This window comes from Gossypium arboreum, chromosome 1 (assembly GCF_025698485.1).
Source record: "Gossypium arboreum isolate Shixiya-1 chromosome 1, ASM2569848v2, whole genome shotgun sequence".
Taxonomy (NCBI): domain Eukaryota; kingdom Viridiplantae; phylum Streptophyta; class Magnoliopsida; order Malvales; family Malvaceae; genus Gossypium; species Gossypium arboreum.
The window spans coordinates 13,802,453-13,819,201 of NC_069070.1; positions in this window are offsets into that span (position 1 = coordinate 13,802,453).

Consider the following 16,749-nt stretch of genomic DNA (forward strand, 5'->3'; position numbering starts at 1 on the left):
GTTGATTGATTGTCGGAGAATAGCAATCGATGCTGTCGAGTGATGACCTTCTTGGCAATGGTTTTAGATTCTGGATTTTGGTATACAAAAATTTCTAACCAAATACTAAAATTTTTAAGAGGATCTCGTTAAAAATTTTGGTATTTTAGTATTGCCTTTGAAATATTAGAATCCATTAGAAATTTTCGTATTACATTAAAAATATTTGAATCACGTTAAAAATTTGGCTTTTTCTAGAATAATATGAAATTTTTTAATTACTCGAATAATATGAACTGAGCATGAGAACCCCAAATCGGCATAATGGTTGACAATTTAGGATAACAACAATGCAAACATGATAGCATCATAAACCCAAATCATCAGCTTTCTTTTCTTCAATAGAAAATGTTACTATAGAAAAAAAAAAAGAGTACAAGAATTGAATAGAAAATTTTTCTTTTTTTCCTTGCACTTCCCCACTTGATTTGACCTCTTAGCTGTCTATTCTTTTTTAATGTATTTTTTATTGGTGAATTATAATTGGTTGTACCAATTAAAACTTTAAAAGAAAATAAGCCTTTTTATTTTTTTACTTAAAAAACAATTAATTAAAAATAAATTAACCTAGGAAAGCAATTTATGAAATTGAAAAGAACTTAAAATAAAATTGGTCATTAGAACTAAACAAAAACAATAAACCTTAACCCCCAAAAATTTACAACATGTTTGGTTGTGGGGTTTATGAATTGATTCTAGCCCAATTCGGTGGGCCCACCACCAAACATTAGTTTGGTTGACTATAATGATCTATTACAGTCCACGTGGAATAGGGCCTTATTCTAGGAAAATGCAGCATAGGTGTTCTGTTTCTTCATCACTGAATGGTGATTCAGCCCATGTAGAATAATTTTTTCCCCATTTTCATTTTTTGCCCCTAACCTTCCTGAAAGCCTCATCCCTCAACGTCAGCCTCTCTCACCCAGCCTTCCTTCCTTGCTTCGCCTCCGACCACTTCCGTTCCTTCACTCTTTCACGTCGGTGTAGCGTATCGAACCAGAAAAGTAGGGAAATAAAAGAACAAATAGGAGAGAGATCGAGAAGAGAAGAAAGAAGAAGACTAAAATTCTGATTTTTCAATTCCTAACTGTTTTACCATTTAGTTACCGGTATATATGGTAACCAAATAACGGACTACCTACAACGGTAACATTAGAACCTAACACCCCGTTTAGACAATAACGTTTCTCTAAAACAAGTCGTTTCACTAAAGCGAAACACACCGTATTACTAAAGTAAAACAAACAGAATAAAATGTAGCGTCCAACCCAAATGAATAACAGAAGCAACAAACATATAAAAATGAGAAAAGCCTTCCATAGCAAATACCCCATCTCCGAAAAAGGATCCTTGTCCTCAAGGATCAAACGCAGGAAAACAACGTTGAAGAGCCTACAGATTCACCCAAGTAGAATCCTCTAGAAAAGTGTCGAACCACTCGACAAGAACCTCCACCGCAGCAGGGTTACCCAAGTAGAATCCTCTGGAAAAGCTCTCTCCAATATATGGATCGGCGTCTTGAGAAAAGCTCCATCAGAACCTGTTGGTGGTAAGGCAGAAGCACACACCGCCGAACCAATATGCTTTTTCAGTTGGGACACATGAAATGTAAGGTGAATACAAGCAGAAACTGGTAATGTTAGTCTGTAAGCGACTTTCCCAATACGAGCCTCCACGGAAAAAAGGACCAAAATATCGATGTCATAGTTTCTGATTCTTGAATCAGCGTAGAGAATGTTGACGATATGGTTGTAACTTTAAATACACTAAATCGCCCACCTGAAACTCCCACTCTGAACGATGCCTGTCAGCCATTTGCTTCATGTGATCTTGAGCGCGCAAGAGATGAAACTTCAAAACCTTACGCATAACTTCACGGTGTTGTAAAGTACGATCAACTGTAGCCACCGGAGATACACCCTCCAAATAAGGCAAGTGAAGAGGCGGTTCCTGGCCATACAGAGCTGCATAAGGGGTAGTGTAAATAGAGGAATGATAGGTGGTATTATACCACCACTCTACTAATGGTAACCAAGTTGTCCAAGCCGATGGTTTTTCATCAGTCATACAATGCATGTAACCTTCCAAACATTTGTTAAGGATATTGACCTGACCATCCGTTTGTGGATGATAAACAGTAGACAACTTTAACTTGGCGCCTAAATACCGAAATAATTCCTGCCAAAAATGGCTTAAAAAAATTTTATCCCGATCAGACACGATCGATTCTGGTATCCTATGCAACTTATAAACATGCTGTAAATAATCTTGAGCAATAGTCAGAGGAGTGAAGGGATGAGCCAAAGCAATGAAATGACCATACTTAGTTAAATGATCAATCACACTGAGAATTGTGGATTTACCGTGAGACAGTGGAAGACCCTCAATAAAATCCATACTAATAATAGCCTAGGCACAATCGGGTATAGGCAAGGGTTGTAAAAGACTAAGTGAAGTAGCATTATCAGTTTTGCAACGTTGACACACGATGCACTCCCGAACCCATCGTGTAATATATTTGGAAAGGCCTTTCCAATAGAGCAAGGCAAAAACTCTATGACGTGTGGCATGGATGCCAGAGTGGCCCCCCACAGTACTATTATGGAAGAGCTCAAAAATGTGTTTGCGAAGCTGAAGATCATTGCCTACCACCATCTTACCCAACCGACGAAGGAAAGTACCATGCCACGAGTATTTGAGGTGGAAACTAGGCTGTTGTTGGACAGCTTGACGTAGTAGGGAAAGTTTTGGATCCGTGACATAAGAAGCTTGAATACGATCCCGAACCTCTAACCAAGATGATTGCAAACTGACTTTACACTGAAATAGTTGCTGAGTGGGATCAGGAGGTTTCCTGAACAAGGTATCAGCCATCGTACTTGGGTACCCGTGCCATAGAAGATGGAAAATCATAACCGAGCATCTTCACAACCCATTTCTGTTGGTAAGGTGTAATCGTCTGCTGTTCAGAGAGGAATTTTAAACTTTGGTGGTCGGTTTTAATGAGGAAATGTCGACCAAAAAGATACGGATGCCATTTTTTGACTGCCAATAAGACCGCAAGCATTTCCTTGTCATAGATAGATAAGGCCTAATATTTAACCCCCAAAGCTTTGCTAAAGTAGGCTATAGGGTAGCCATTCTGTTGCAACACAGCCCTGACCCCGTGACCACTAGCATCAGTTTCCACACAAAATGGTTCTTAGAAGTTCGGCAAGGCCAGAATTGGAACTTGACAAATAGCTTCTTGAAGTTGCTTGAAAGCTATTTGTTCCGATTCTGTCCACTGCCAAGGAACATCTTTCCTCAATAAGGCAGTAAGGGGTTTTGCCAATAAAGTATAGCTCTTGATAAAGTGTCTATAGTACCCCGACAATCCAAGAAAACCACGCAGATCTTTAATTGACTTGGGAAGTGGCGAATCGAGAACACCATCTACCTTGGTAAGATCCATGCTAACTACTCCATGAGAAATAATATGGCCGATGTACTCAACTTGAGTAGCTCCAAAAGTGCACTTGGAATGCTTAGCATAAAGTTGGTTAGAGCGTAATACTTGAAGTACCTCCCTCAAATGAATCAAATGATCAGTCCAATGCTGCAAATACACTAAGATGTCATAAAAAAAAGAACCGACTTACACAAGAAAGATCGAAAGATCGAGTTCATCAATGACTGAAAACTGGATGGAGTATTGGTCAAGCCAAATGGCATAACCAAGAATTCATAATGTCCAGCATGAGTTCAAAAGGTTGTTTTATGCACATTAGGTTCCCACATTTTAATTTGATGATAGCCCGAACGCAAGTCTAGCTTGGAGAAAAAATTTGCCTACCCCAACTCATCCAAAAGCTCTTCAATAACTGGAATTGGAAAACAATCCTTGATAGACAGTTGGTTAAGTTACCTATAATCGACGCACAGCCGTCAACCACCATCTTTCTTTTTGACCATCATGATAGGAGATGCAAACGGACTGCTGTTGCGCCTGATGATTCCAGCCTGCAACATTTCATTTACCAATCTCTCTATCTCAGTTTTTTGAATAGCAAGATACCTGTAAGGCCTCACTTTAACCACTTTAGACTCATCTACCAAAGGAATCCTGTGATTCTGTACTCGAGTTGGGGGAAAACTAGTTGGAGTCTGAAATACATTCTCGAATTTGTCAAGAAGACATTTTAAATCTGGCGTTAATCGACTTGAATGCATGGTAATAGCAGTTTGATCGCAAGAGGTTAGTAACATTGTACACGACCCATTCCCTACCAAGCTCAAACATTTGGCAAGTTGTCCACTAGGAATAATTTGTAGTGACCTTAGTACTATTCCTTGCAACACACAGTCCTGTCCCAGGTGCTTAAATTGCATAGTCAAGTTGGTAAAATCCCACACAATTGGGCCAAGAGATAACAGCCAATGAATACCAAGCACCAAATCAAATCCCTTCACTAATAAAACTGCCTCCCATGAAATTGCCCTGCACAGACCTTGAGTGGAAAGTCGAACTCCATTAGCAACCATCACCCTTAGAGTACTACTAGACTCCGCTGCTAAATTCAACCTTTTCGCCATTTTGAAATCAATAAAGTTGTGTGTACTTCCCGAGTCCACCAATACAACTACTTTCGCATGGTCAAAAAAAGCTGAAAATCTCATGGTATTATACCCTTGCAACCCCTGAAAAGCATGTGACGACAACACTGGACGACCTAGAATCTGATCTACTAACTCCAACTGTTCAAAAAAAATCCTAATATTCATCAAGAAATGGGCATTTCATCTCAAATCCTTGCTTCCATATCGGTTCAATAACGAGTTGATACAATTGAGACTTAGAGCATTTGTGGCCTGGAGAATACTTTGAACAACACCAAAAACACAGACCCTTCTTCCTTCTTTCTTCCAACTCTGCTTGAAACAAGGACTTAGATGGAATTCTTTGTCCTGTCTGTTCTTGTACTGACCCCCGAGCTAAAGTTGAACCCCACGACCCATGTTGCACTCGAGAAATAGGAAGTAAAGGTCTCAAAGAATTAAAACCACCACCGATAGAATTTCCTTTTTTAACTTGTCCAAAGTCAATGTTCTCAACTTGCCCAGCTAAGTTGAAACCCTCCACCAACAATTGAGGTTTAAACAGCCTAAGATACTGTCCGATCTTAGGTTTCAAATTACTAATAAATATGCTCAAAGCATAAGTTTCAGGTAAGTTCAACTGGTTCAGCAAACTCAGAAAACCATCATGAAACTGATCAACAGATCCGTGTTGTTTAAGAGTCACTAACTCAGTCATCGGATCAAGGAAAGAGTCAGAGCCAAAACGCTCCTTAATTCCTCTATCATACATCTCTCATGACAAAAGATGTAACCCTCATTATCTGTGTATAAAGAAATGGTGTCAATCTAGGGCCTTCCCTTCTAAATGCAACATCACCACCCGAATCTTAGCATGCTCTTCTATTCCTTCAGCCTTAAAATATTGTTCTAATTTAGACCACCAGCTCCTAAAATTACTACCATCAAAGTGAGGACAATCTACTCAAAAGGAACCAATCCCAATCTCACCCGTACCTCCTCGCAAGGACATTCCCGAATGTCTCAAATCAGGCAAAGGTGACACTACTAAATGTTCCATTGAAGGAAAACCAAGAAGAGTACCCAAAATTCCCTTCCATTTGCTCGACATCACACCAGCCCTTGGAACAGGCGGGCTCTGTCCAAAATATTGTTCAAATAATGAATGAAGCTCAGATCTAAGTTTAGATCGTTCCTCCAACTTAATTCCCTCATGAAAATCTTTCAACCGCGCATCAATCCTTGCATCTAACTGAGAAAACTCAATTTGAAGCTGCACGGGCTCTCCCTACAACATTCTAAGTTGCTTCTGCATCCTCGTCGATACACCTTCCACAGCCATAAGAACCGAACCAGCTCTGATACCTTTGTAGCGTATCGAACCAGAAAAGTAAGGAAAGAAAAGAACAAATAGGAGAGATATCGAGAAGAGAAGAAAGGAGAAGATTGAAATTCTAATTTTTCAATTCCTAATTATTTTTCCATTTAGTTACAGGTATATATGGTAACCAAATAACGAACTACCTACAACGGTAACATTAGAACCTAACACCCCATTTAGACAATAACGTTTCTCTAAAATGAGTCGTTTCACTAAAGCGAAACACACTGTATTACTAAAGTAAAACAAATAGAATAAAATGCAATGTCCAACCCAAATGAATAACAGAAGCAACAAACATATGAAAATGAGGAAAGCCTTCTATAACAGTCGATCAATTGAAGCCACAAGTTCCCCCACTTTTTTTTCTTTTTCTTTTCCCTTTCATTATTGAATCAAGTTAGTCGATACCGTCAGTTCTTCTTAAATTCAAAACAAAGGTTAAGTCTGTATCTAATTTTCTCATGCAATTTGCTATTTACGTGTTTTTTTTATTTTCTTTTTATGTTTAATCTGAGATAAAAATGTAAATATTGTACTGATTTTTTTTTCTAAATCCAAAAATTAGGGCTTCAAATTGCATTATTCTCCCTTTAAGCTGTTTTGTCACTGAAACAAACAGATCTGCTCAAAGGTATACTTGAAATCCAACTATCATTTCTATTTAACAACTTCCTATTGAAGGGTTATCCTTTCTTTGGTTCGGTCTTTTTTTCTGTTGTGCCTAAACTCTAGAAAAACCATATATAGTGTAATGTATGGCTTTATTGTTTCTGTTGTTTTTATCTATTTTCGATATTTTTTATGTGTATTCACAATATCTTTCACTTAATGCTTAAAAATGGAGTACATTATGATTCATTATTAGTATTTTATTGGTGCAATTGAAATTTCTTCTGTTTACTTCTTTTTGGCCATGCATTGCTGGTCAACAATCTGTTGTTTTCAAAATTTTGAAGAATTTTTCTCTAATGTATATGAAATCCTTTATGGTGCACTTTACTAATATTAATATGTGTTCATTGTTTTGGTATAATTAAATGATAAGTGCACTAATTTTTATTTGTTCATTGTTTTGTGCTTTAAGCAAAGCCTTATTTTGCTTTATGGTAATTGTTTCTCAAGCTTTTTATTTTTACTTTTATAGTTATTGGAAATGTAGATTTCTGATGTATACTGAACAATGTGAATCACATACTATTTTTGAATGTGTCTATCAGTGTATGTTTTATTCATGCTAATATTTCTTTCTCTACATACATAATCCTTTTTATCTTAGAATTTCATTTTTTGTGTTACGTAATGTAATATCCTGATTTTGGGCCTAGTCGGAATAGTGGTTTCGTGACCACAAAATCCAAGATAGAAATAATTATTTTATGATTATTTTGAGGTCTATGATATGATTGCATGATTGTGTGAAAATTTCGTGAAGAAAATTTATGCATAAAGTGCTTAAATTGAAATTAGGGACTAAATCGAATAATTTGTAAAACTTGCATTCTAGAAGTTTCTAGTATGAAATTGTTTTGAAATATTAATTAGGAGGTCTTAAATAGAAATTTTACCAATTTCTAAGTCTATGGACAAAAATTGGACATGGATGGAATTTTGGAAAGTTTAGTAGTAAGGGCATTTTGGTCATTTAGGGTAAAATGAATTAAAATACAAAATTAAAGCCAATTTTGCTCATCTTCAACCCCATGGCGAATATAGCAAGGAGAAACATGGATAGGGTTTTCAAGCTTCCAAGCTCGATTGTAAGTCCATTCTAGCCCCATTTTTCAAGTTCTTTACGTTTTTGGAGTCCCGGTAGCTCGATTAAGCTTATGCTAGCAATAATTTAACCTAGGGTTTATATTTGGAAAAATACCCATAGGTGAAATTTGTGTATTTTTATGTTTTATGATAGAATATGAGGTTTTAAATTATGTCAGAAAACTTGTGCTACTCGGTTTTAAGTGAAAACGAGCAAAAGGGCTTAATCGGTAAAAATACTTAATAGTCATAAGTACATGTTAGAGTGAGAATTTGATGTTGCCATAGAAGGGAAAAATGATCAGCATGTCATAAAACATAATAAAATAGGTTGAAGTTTAATTTACGAGCTTTGGGGAAAAAGTGTAAGTATGCAAAAGTTTAGGGGCAAAATTGTAATTTTTCCAAAATATGATTTTGGGTCAATTTGAATAATGTGAGTCCTAATTAGACTATATTTTAAATGATAGAGCAAGGAAAACTAAAATTGGGCTAAAATGGGGAAAATACCAAGTTGTGGACGAAATGGTAAAAGTAGCTATTTTCGCATACGAGGTAAGTTCATATGTAAATGTTGGTAACATAGTTGTTATTCTAAATGTTTTAATGTTATTTAAATGATATGATAATTATTATGAAATATCATACTTGTGACAATTGTTTGATAATATGTCAAATTATGTGATATACTTGGAAAATGTGAAATACTATCGAGTATCGGTATCGGCATTTCGTAGAAGATGGTTGAGACACATGATTGGGAAAAAGGTCCCGTTGAACCTTAGGAATGGATTAGGATACAAGTGACATGTCACTAGGATGGTTGAGCATCCGAACTCGTTGAGTTGAGTCCGAGTTCACTTATGGATGCAAATGTCCGAACTCGTTGAGTTGAGTCCGAGTTCGTGAGATGTAACTAGGCATCCGAACTCGTTGAGTTGAGTCCGAGTTCACTCATGGATGCGAACGCCTGAGCTCGTTGAGTTGAGTCCGAGTTCGCTTATGGACGGGTTACATAGTAGCTTGGCTACATATGTGGCACTTATGTGCAAACTTTCCATGTATCCGAATTATATTCCGATGTGTTCAACGGGTAAAGTTCTACTCAAATGGAGGAATACTCAAGATGAAAGGGACGTATTGGTAAGTGTTGTGAAATGGATACTTTGAACAGGTATGTACTTAACCCTCGGGTTGAAAACTCGATATAACAACAATATGGTAAGATGATAAATGAAAATGTGATATGAATGTCTTGGTGATGATTATGCAAATGATGTTTTATGTTTGCTTATATGGTTATGTTACTTGATATTTGCATGTGAACTTATTAAGCATTTATGCTTACTCCCTCCTTTTCATTCCTTGTAGTTTTGACAAGCCAGCTTAGAAATCGGGAATGGTCGGAGGCTCGCTCACACTATCCGTATACCATCTTGGCATAATGGCTTGTATATTTTGAGTATGGCATGTATAGCATTATAATCATTTTGTATATATGGTCTTATGATATGGTTATTGAGTGGTATGGAAATGCTTGGTAATGATTAGCCATTGGAATGGCTAATCATGATCATATTTGGTGTTATGTATGTCAAATTGCTAGCTAATCCATGGAAACCATGAAATAGGTAAAATTTATCATAAAATAGATTCAGACAGCAGTAGTGACGTGAATTTGAAAAATCACTTAAAATAGTAGAAATGGAATTAAATAATGAATAAGTTATGAAATCGAAGATTGATGAGTCTATTTTCATATGGAAGAAGCGAAACAGGTATATGAGCTATATTTTATGAGATGTTTAAATTTTTGTGAAACAGGGCCAGAGTGATTTCTGGATCCCCTGTTCTGAATTTTGGAAATTCACCATAAATTTTTAAAAGATAATTAGAAGTCATGATTTATATGTACAAATTCCTTATTGAGTCTAGTTTTATTAGAAACAAACGGCATAGCCATTGAAACTCTGTACAGGAAGATATCTGATTCGTAATATACAGAGGTCAGAGCAGTTGAACCCTGAAATAGGGGAGACTTTAACTAATAAACTGTATTAATTGGCTTAACCAAAAATTCTAGAAAAAAATTAGTAAATATATACATGAGTCTAGTTTTATGGAAAATTTACGAAATTGGATTTCAAGTTTCGTAACTCGAGATATGAATTTTTAAGCGACTATGACGCAAATTGTTAGCTTGACTGAAAATTTTAAAATAAATTGTTTGAAATTGTTTAAGTAATGAATTAAGTCATTAACACCTCGTGTTCGACTCCATGACGGTCTCGGTGCACGGGCATTACATTTGGTGGTATCGAGCAGGTTTAGTTGGTTCTCGGACTAACCTAGCATGTGTAAAAGTTTAGCTATACATGCCAGCGATGCGTGATAGTGTGATGTCTTCCGACGCCGTATGAGTACCGCTTTTATTTAGGCAGGTACTCTCCAACCGAACTACGCCGACGATGTTCAATGTTATGTGAAGGTATTTGAGTAAAATTATGATTATGATAAGTCTCGGTTCAGAAAAGTATGAATAAAAGTTTATGATACATATGTGATAAATATCCATATTTGCTTAATGCTCATACGATGTAGTGTATGTGGCTTACTTGATAAGATGAACGGAATAAATAGAAAGTAGTAGAGGTATGAATAAAGGTCATAATATCATGATACGAATGAAAATGTCCTTGTCTTGATTGGATGTTGAATGTTGATGAATGTTAATGATATACAATTTTTATGAGATAAAGGATTATAATGAAATGAACTTATCTATGTTAAATTGTTGGACTGAATTATATGATTGTAATGATATGTACATGATGATGCACGAAATGAAAGTTGTGATTGTGATGCAAATATCTATATTTGTTTGGCCTTATATGATGTCATGAGCATGAATTAATTTAATTAAATGAATGGATAAGTAAAGCTATCTAGAAAACATAGAATGTATGCATAAGTATATTGTCTAAATGGGACAATAGGAAAATTGGTGTAAGCCAAAATGAATGTTGCATTGCCTGAATGAATGACATGATTTTGATGATGGAAGTTGTGTCATATGTGTATGTATAAGAAAGTCGAGTCAGAGGTCCTACAACCCCTCCCCCTTACCAAAGTGGTACTTATAATGGAATTTCATGAGATTTGTATTGAATAAGTTTCTGGTTGAGAACCCAAAGAGTTCGGTGATAGAATAATTATAAGTATGATCGAGATTGAAAATGAGCTGATAAGTAAAGTCGAGTCGATAAAGTATCGGATTGATATAAAGATTATTGGAATTATGCCTTGTCCCGATTAAAGAAGGAAATTCTCTTTAGTAAATCGAATTACTCGTGCAAGGTCGAGAAAAGTGTAAATCAAAATTTATTGAAACCGACCTTCTTTAGTGAATGATTTAATATGAAATTTGTGATGGCGAACTAGTTGGGAAATGATATTTGAAATGTGAACTATCTGAGTGTGACAGTTATGACCGGATGATTTAGCGATCTCTTTTGAGATGTTCTATGTGTTTACCCGTTCTCGAAATATTTCTATGGCTATTGATCTTCGAAGAAATTCTTGTTATATGGGAATATCTTCTAATTCTGGTGTTGGATGAAAGCATTGGTAGTCTGACTGGTTTATAATTTATATTGCTCTATTTCATCGGGTATTCTATTTCATTTCGTCTAATAAGAATTGATGAGAGAATACGTAAGATATTATGTTTCTGTTTCTTCTACTTGATGCTTCATCTGATATATATGTATGGGAAGATATATTGTTCTTGTTATATTTGATTCGGTGGGATTAAATGATGTTTTCTTTTGGACTTTCTTTCTTTGAAGAATTATCGGGGTATTCTGTATTTTCTCTATGAGTTTGGTTTTCGATTCTCCGGCATAGTATCATATCTTGGGTTTCTTTATCCTGGATCTCTTTATTCTGGATTTCTTTATTCTGGGTTTCTCTATCTTGGATTTCTTTATTCGGTTTTCTTGTTATCTTTGTTCCATAATTTGTCAATTAAGACTCATGTTCGAAGTGCGTTCTTTAGCTCGTGATAATCATGTCAAATATGACTATACTTCTAATTTGATCTTGGTAATGTGGTGATTTTAGTATTGGGATTTTTTCTAATTTCTATATAAGGATTTGACATCAGTAAAGGCATAGGTGATAAAAGCGTGAGTTTCAGTCGGTATGGTGAATTATTTATTTGAAAGATTTCATGTGACAATTATGTCAGGATTATTTTTTTCAAGTCTGATAATATAATTTCATTTTTGTACGGATAAAAGAGTAAATAGTCTGAATGATAAGTGTATATTTATTAGAAAGAGTTGGATATTAGTTAAAATCACTACGAATGATAAGGTTTTCGTCTTGTGAAAGCTGAAAAGTTTATTACATGTTGACAAAGTTTGGATAGATAAGAATATTGGTAACCGAAGCGTCTGAACTAGACTAGTCTACATTGAGTAAAGACTTCCTGACTTTTAGTAATGTACTGTTGTATGAATTGTGATGTGTTTCAAGACAGTGAGGTAATGTGATAGTTTAGAGCATTCGATATTACATAAAAATCAGAGTTGTTAAAGGGGTTAAAGCCGAACATTGGGATCTATCAAAATTATCCTTGTTAGTGTTGATATTGGGATGGAAATGAGAAGGATTATTCTTGAGGCCATATCAGAAATATTTCCATGGCGGAAAGAGGAAAATGTGATGTATCCTATTGTTAAATGTTTGGCGAGATCTATAAATCATATATGTATTGAATGAATTCTGCTCATCGATTCATGGAATTTCAGGTCTCTTTGATTGTTGGATTTTTGGAATTCGGTCTCCATTAAATCAAGTTGAGATCTGGGTTTTATGTCATGATATCATGGGAAACTGAGAAGGGTTGAAAATTTAAGAACAGTTGAAAGTTGAGACTGTAAGCTTTCAGATCATATGGGAAATTAAAGAGATGTATTGGAGGTACAGCCTAAGTGAAAGTTCTTCGGCATCGAATATGAGATTAAAAGTGAAAACCACTATTCTGGTAAGATTTTCGGGGACGAAAATCCCTAAAGGGGGGGAGAGTTGTGATATCCTGATTTTGGGCCTAGTCGGAATAGTGGTTTCGTGACCACAAAATTCGAGATAGAAATAATTATTTTATGATTATTTTGAGGTCTATGATATGATTGCATGATTGTGTGAAAATTTCGTGAAGAAAATTTATGCATAAAGTGCTTAAATTGAAATTAGGGACTAAATCGAATAATTTGTAAAACTTGCATTCTAGAAGTTTCTAGTATGAAATTGTTTTGAAATATTAATTAGGAGGTCTTAAATAGAAATTTTACCAATTTCTAAGTCTATGGACAAAAATTGGACATGGATGGAATTTTGGAAAGTTTAGTAGTAAGGGCATTTTGGTCATTTAGGGTAAAATGAATTAAAATACAAAATTAAAGCCAATTTTGCTCATCTTCAACCCCGTGGCGAATATAGCAAGGAGAAACCATGGCTAGGGTTTTCAAGCTTCCAAGCTCGATTGTAAGTCCATTCTAACCCGCTTTTTCAAGTTCTTTACGTTTTGGAGTCCCTAGCTCGATTAAGCTTATGCTAGCAATAATTTAACCTAGGGTTTATATTTGGAAAAATACCCATAGGTGAAATTTGTGTATTTTATGTTTTATGATAGAATATGAGGTTTTAAATTATGTCGAAAACTTGTGCTACTCGGTTTTAAGTGAAAACGAGCAAAAGGGCTTAATCGGTAAAAATACTTAATAGTCATAAGTACATGTTAGAGTGAGAATTTGATGTTGCCATAGAAGGGAAAAATGATCAGCATGTCATAAAACATAAGAAAATAGGTTGAAGTTTAATTTACGAGCTTTGGGGAAAAAGTGTAAGTATGCAAAAGTTTAGGGGCAAAATTGTAATTTTTCCAAAATATGATTTTGGGTCAATTTGAATAATGTGAGTCCTAATTAGACTATATTTTAAATGATAGAGCAAGGAAAACTAAAATTCGGGCTAAAATGGGGAAAATACCAAGTTGTGGACGAAATGGTAAAAGTAGCTATTTTCGCATACGAGGTAAGTTCATATGTAAATGTTGGTAACATAGTTGTTATTCTAAATGTTTTAATGTTATTTAAATGATATGATAATTATTATGAAATATCATACTTGTGACAATTGTTTGATAATATGTCAAATTATGTGATATACTTGGAAAATGTGAAATACTATCGAGTATCGGTATCGGCATTTCGTAGAAGATGGTTGAGACACATGATTGGGAAAAAGGTCCCGTTGAACCTTAGGAATGGATTAGGATACAAGTGACATGTCACTAGGATGGTTGAGCATCCGAACTCGTTGAGTTGAGTCCGAGTTCGTGAGATGTAACTAGGCATCCGAACTCGTTGAGTTGAGTCCGAGTTCACTCATGGATGCGAACGCCTGAGCTCGTTGAGTTGAGTCCGAGTTCGCTTATGGACGGGTTACATAGTAGCTTGGCTACATATGTGGCACTTATGTGCAAACTTTCCATGTATCCGAATTATATTCCGATGTGTTCAACGGGTAAAGTTCTACTCAAATGGAGGAATACTCAAGATGAAAGGGACGTATTGGTAAGTGTTGTGAAATGGATACTTTGAACAGGTATGTACTTAACCCTCGGGTTGAAAACTCGATATAACAACAATATGGTAAGATGATAAATGAAAATGTGATATGAATGTCTTGGTGATGATTATGCAAATGATGTTTTATGTTTGCTTATATGGTTATGTTACTTGCTATTTGCATGTGAACTTATTAAGCATTTATGCTTACTCCCTCCTTTTCATTCCTTGTAGTTTTGACAAGCCAGCTCGGAAATCGGGAACGGTCGGAGGCTCGCTCACACTATCCGCATACCATCTTGGCATAATGGCTTGTATATTTTGAGTATGGCATGTATAGCATTATAATTATTTTGTATATATGGTCTTATGATATGGTTATTGAGTGGTATGGAAATGCTTGGTAATGATTAGCCATTGGAATGGCTAATCATGATCATATTTGGTGTTATGTATGTCAAATTGCTAGCTAATCCATGGAAACCATGAAATAGGTAAAATTTACCATAAAATAGATTCAGACAGCAATAGTGACGTGAATTTGAAAAATCACTGAAAATAGTATAAATGGAATTAAATAATGAATAAGTTATGGAATCGAAGCTTGATGAGTCTATTTTCATATGGAAGAAGCGAAACAGGTATATGAGTTATATTTTATGAGATGTTTAAATTTTTGTGAAACAGGGCCATAGCGATTTCTAGATCCCCTGTTCTGACTTTGGAAATTCACCATAAATTGTTAAAAGATAATTAGAAGTCATGATTTATATGTACAGATTCCTATTTTGAGTCTAGTTTTATTAGAAACAAACAGTATAGTCATTGAAACTCTGTACAGGGAGATATCTAATTCGTAATACACAGAGGTCAGAGCAGTCGAACCCTGAAATAGGGGAGACTTTAACTAATAAACTGTACTAATTGGCTCAACCAAAAATTCTAGAAAAAAATTAGTAAATATATATATGAGTCTAGTTTCAGGGAAAATTTACGGAATTGGGTTTCGAGTTTCGTAACTCGAGATATGAATTTTTAAGCGACTATGACGCAGATTGTTAGCTTGACTGAAAATTTTAAAAATAAATTGTTTGAGCTGTTTAAGTAATGAATTAAGTCTATTAACACCTCGTGTTCGACTCCGGCGACGGTCTCGGGTACGGGGCATTACACGTAATTTTTTTTGATAATCTGTTAATTTAACTTTGCAGTTCTCACTTGTTTTCTAACCTATTGATTTCCAAGGTTTTGTATGCTTTCTAATAAGAAAATTTATTGCCATAGAACAAGCTGGAGGATCTATACAGTCTTCTCCGCTTTTTGAAGGTGGAACCTTGGGGAAACTGGCCCTGGTAAGTTTAACAAAACTGTTCGATGGAAAATTTAGGATATAATCTTAAGGCTTCTCATTCATTGGTCTATTGAACCATTAAATTTGGCTTGAATTTCTTTTCTCATGTTGTCAAAAACACAGTTAATTAGATTTAAGATTTAAATGCTTATCTCTGCCTGCAGCACCTATAGACAACAAACTTTCTAATACTACTTTCTTAGGCACTAAAACTACTCGAACCACTCAACGATTAAGAGATTCTCGAACATGTCTCTTTTCCATCTACTTTTCATTTATCTTTGTAATTCCTTTATCTTTTTGATAAATGAGTCAATTTAGATTGGAAACTGGTTTCAAAGCTATAATCACTTGACTCTTTTGGATTGGAAACTGCTCACTTGCTCCATGCAGGACACGTAAATACACACATCAATGAACTCGTAATAAAAGCAACTGCTCACTTTTTGATGTTTGCTCTTTTAGATTGGAATCATTAGTTTGTTTTTGTTTTGTATTGTTTTTTTTCCATTTTGTAATATTTTCATGTTAATGATTGGAACATATTTGGTTTTATCTATTTTGTGTTGTAACGTTATCAAAGGAAAAAAACGAAATAAAAAGAACATTTTGAAAACGTGCCCTTAAGTTTCTATTGTTTTTGCTTAGTGTTCTCATAATTTTCTATATGATGATGTATTATCATATTGATGTCAACTTTAAAAATAGTATAATACTAGAATGAAATCACAAATTTACCATCAGTTGTGCATTACATAATAAGTTATTCATATCATTTTCATAACATGCTCTCTCTCTTTCTTTTATTTTATTCTTTTACTTTTTAAATAAAACTGTGAATTGCATAGGGTGAACAAAGTTTAATGCAAATAAATGAAACTAATCATAATAGTCAAATTTAGTTTGATAGGTTTCGATTTTAGCTAGATTACAATAGTAGGTTAATTTATATTATGTGGATTTGGTTTCGATTTTAGATTTTAAAACCATTTTAACCCAAATCATCA